Source organism: Schistocerca nitens, chromosome 1 (genome assembly GCF_023898315.1).
Source record: "Schistocerca nitens isolate TAMUIC-IGC-003100 chromosome 1, iqSchNite1.1, whole genome shotgun sequence".
Classification (NCBI taxonomy): Eukaryota; Metazoa; Arthropoda; class Insecta; order Orthoptera; family Acrididae; genus Schistocerca; species Schistocerca nitens.
The window spans coordinates 990012451-990016255 of NC_064614.1; the positions used below are offsets into that span (position 1 = coordinate 990012451).

Consider the following 3805-nt stretch of genomic DNA (forward strand, 5'->3'; position numbering starts at 1 on the left):
TCTTCGCGGAATCGGCTAGGAAATGAATGTATGGGAAACACTCACTAGAAGAAAATACAGTATTGTAGGACGTAGCTCAAGACATCAGGGAATGACTTCCATGGTACCAGAGGGAGCTGTAGACGATATAAACCGTAGAGGAAGACGGAGACTGGACAACATCCAGCAGATAACTGAGGACATAAAACTTCTTGCCAGATTAAAACTGTGCGCCGGACCGAGACTCGAACTCGGGACCTTTGCCTTTTGCGGGCAAATGCTCTACCAACTGAGCTACCCAAGCAAGACTCACGATCCGTGCTCACAGCCTTAATTCCGGCAGTACCTCGTCTACTACCTTCCAAACTTCACAGAAGCTCTTCTGCGAACCTTGCAGAACTAGCACTCCTGCAAGAAAGGATATTGCGGAGACATGGCTTAGCCACAGCCTGGAGGATGTTTCCAGAATTAGATTCCAGAATCAGCGCACACTCCGCTGCAGAGCGAAGAACTTGCACGTGAAAGGCAAAGGTCCCGAGTTCGAGTCTCGGTCCGACACACATTTTCCAGGAAGTTTCATATCAGAGCACACTCCGCTGCAGAGTGATAATCTCAAACTGAGGACATAGGCTGCAAGTGCTGCTCTGAGATGAAAAAGTTGGCAAAGTACAGGAATTCGGGGCGGGCCGCATCACACCAGTGAGACATTTGAAGATTCAAAAGAGAGAGTGAGAGAGAGAGAAAGGCCCGTCAGTGACTCTGTTTATCAAGGACTGTAAGATGAAATGTTTCTTAGAAATGAGAATTTTACAAAACTAACTACAAGAAACTCGTAGTGCTACAAATTATACATTCTCCTACGAAGTCTCCAAGCTACGTTATTCGTTCGTATAAACATTGTTCAACAAGTCGAGTGTGTCACTGTGTTATGTTGAAACACACGTTTTCCATGTTCTGCATACGCTCCCCCATTGTGAGCCCCTAAGAACGCAGAGCAGTCCCTCATTCGCCTAGGCAGCATTGCGGCGGGAGGGACCAGCGGCTGCTTCTTGCTGGAGGGCGGGTACCGCCGTGTTCTGTCCCAAGTTGGCCGGCGCACAACTAGATCTGCCCGTGATTAGTGGCAGACTGCTGCGGCGGATCCAGAAATCATTAATCACGCAACTGAGCCGGCGCGGCGGTCTGACGTGAATGGCTCGGCGCCTTCACTTTCCGCCTCGCATATTGATAGCCTTTCCGCCAAGTTCTGAAGTCTCTCCGTGCCAAATTGTTTCCTCACAACACTCGCTATTAGCAGGCAACGTCACCCACTCCTTCAGAAAGACAGTCTGTCACCTCGATGCGAGTAACGATGGGTGCCTAGGAGAGCATTATACTCCACCTCATAGTGATATGTATGCTTACAACAAATGCTTTCATTCTTCTATAAAATGTGGTAATCTCAACGAAAGCAAACGAGGGATCAACTATTCTTGGCTTTAAATACGATAAAAAGTAATTTTTAACCAGAGAAATGCACAGATTCCTGAAAATTCATCCTAAAGAAAATTTGTGGTTTGCAACTCAAAATTAGGTTATACGAAATCGGTAATTACACTGTCACAATATGTTAGGCGTTTAGCGTCAAGTCCTTGTCGATTCATATTTTTTAGTGTTTTACTGACATTTCCCAAAGTGAATTGTTGATGTACGAAATATTCTTGCTCATTCTCAGTATTCGTCCAAGTCCATATGATGTAAGCTATGGTACCATCCAACGTTAAGCCTCACGGGAAAAGAGGAAAATGGGAAGCAAAGAGACATGCAGTCACTGCATATGATCGTTAAATTTTCCACAAAGCGGATTGTGCTATGTTCATATGTCAGGCGCTTTCTGTCCGAATAGGCATGTCCTTAAAAGATAATTACACGTAAAACATTAGTCCTTAACGCCTCAATTATTTCTGCACTTTCTTATGGCTAGAGAGTAGTATTGTAAATGAAAAGTGAAATATTGTATATTTCATACAGTACTAATTTATTATATTAACAGGTTATCAGCCAACAAGGAAGTTATCGGAAATGAACAATCATCCTGAAAGAAGGTACAATATTCGTGAATAACATTGAGAAAGGTATTACAATCTAACAGTGGGGTAAATGTCATTTTTCTCAGTGCAATTGCGGTGTGTTTATAAATGTCAAATATATGCAGTAAATAAATAAAAAGCAAAGAAAGCAGAAAAACTTTAAAACTAAAGCTCCAAGACACATAACAGTTTAAATTAATTTAACAACAAAATAAAATTAACTCAATACAAGAATAAGAGCAAGAAGAATAGCTTGACGGGGTATTAGATATGCAAGGTGATGCAGAAACAATTAGGCAGTTGTAACAGGAAACGCATACATTACATGTCAATGCCATGAAGAATTTCTGTTACTGTAGGAAAGATGTACGTATTATAAAGCAACAGAACATATGGAGTACATAGAGAATCACACTGAAATAAATACACACAAGAAAATGGAGGAATAGACTGGAACAAGTAGTGTGGGAAGCATTGGAAAACTGTGAGGATTAAGTGAAATTTATAGGAGGGAAAATACCGGGCTATTTTTGATGATTTAGTATTAAATCAGGACTGTGTGCCACATGTTTGTTGATGTTCAGGGCTTCCAACAGAATGAGTTCTTCGCCTTTGTTTACTAGGTGCACACCACGCAACTGTGGCTGGTAGCTGTGGGCCTCACTATGCGTTCAGCCTAGTTACAATGTCTGTGCCTTATTGAACAACATATAAGTTATCGCAATTAGGACAAATAATTTTGTATATCCCACTGTTAGCTAGCAATCGGGTATTATCTGTATACGTGGGTATCCGGCGATCACAGGTCCTGCATCACGCACTGCTCCCAGACACAACCTCCGTTCGTTTCTGTTATGTGCCCGATTCTCAAGGTGACCACTGTTCCAAAGGCTACCAAGTCCTTCGCAAGTCGTCCTTCACGCGCTGCCTTGGTCATATTAGGGATGTCTTGTGTTTAGTTTCCCGTGAAGTGTCTTTTGCCATCAAGTGCCTCATTCATTTGTCTTTGTTCTGGCATGCCGACTACTTGGTCCGCACACTGCATTATTTTCCCCTTCAGCTTTTGTAAGATTGTTAGTTGTTGAATCAAGAGATCATTTTCATTCTTCCTCCTCCTCCATTTTCCTTTATCTAAAATCGATTCCCGTATCTTCGTCGTTTCTCTTATTTCAAATATTAACAGTTTTTCCTTTTTTCGTTTAGTCATGCATCACGTTTCTGAACCATACATGACTGATTGGAATATCACTGTGTTATACAGTGAAGCGCCATAGAAACTAATATAGGCACGCGTATTCAAATACAGAGATATCTAAAGAAGTAGAATTCGGCGCCGCGGTCGGCAACGCCTCTATAAGACAATAAGTTTCTGACGCAGTTTTTAGACTGGTTACTGGTGCTAGAACGGCAGCCTATAAAGATTTAAGGGAGTTTGAACGTGGTGTTAAAGTCGGCGCACTAGCTATGGGACACGGAATCACCGAGGTAGCGATGAAATGGGGATATTTCCATACGACCATTTCACTAGTGTACCGTGAATATCAGGAATCCGGTAAAACATCAAATCTCCGATATCGCTGCTACCGGAAAAAGATCCTGGAAGTATGGAACCAACGACGACTGAACAGAATTGTTCTGTGTGACACTTGTGCAACTCTTCTGCAAATTGCTGCAGATTTCAATGCTGGGCCATCACCAACAGTCAGCGTGCAAATCATTCAACGAAACATCATAGGTATGGGCTGTCGGAACCGAAG

The 3805-nt window shown here is 42.5% G+C and overlaps 1 non-coding gene across 1 annotated transcript; it reads right to left on the reverse strand.

Moving 5' to 3' along the window:
- Window positions 1–208: 208 nt before the first annotated feature.
- Window positions 209–283, reverse strand: Trnal-caa (transfer RNA leucine (anticodon CAA)). Its single transcript has one exon. It is a non-coding gene; the product is annotated as a tRNA-Leu (tRNA).
- Between the last annotated feature and the right edge of the window lie 3522 nt (window positions 284–3805).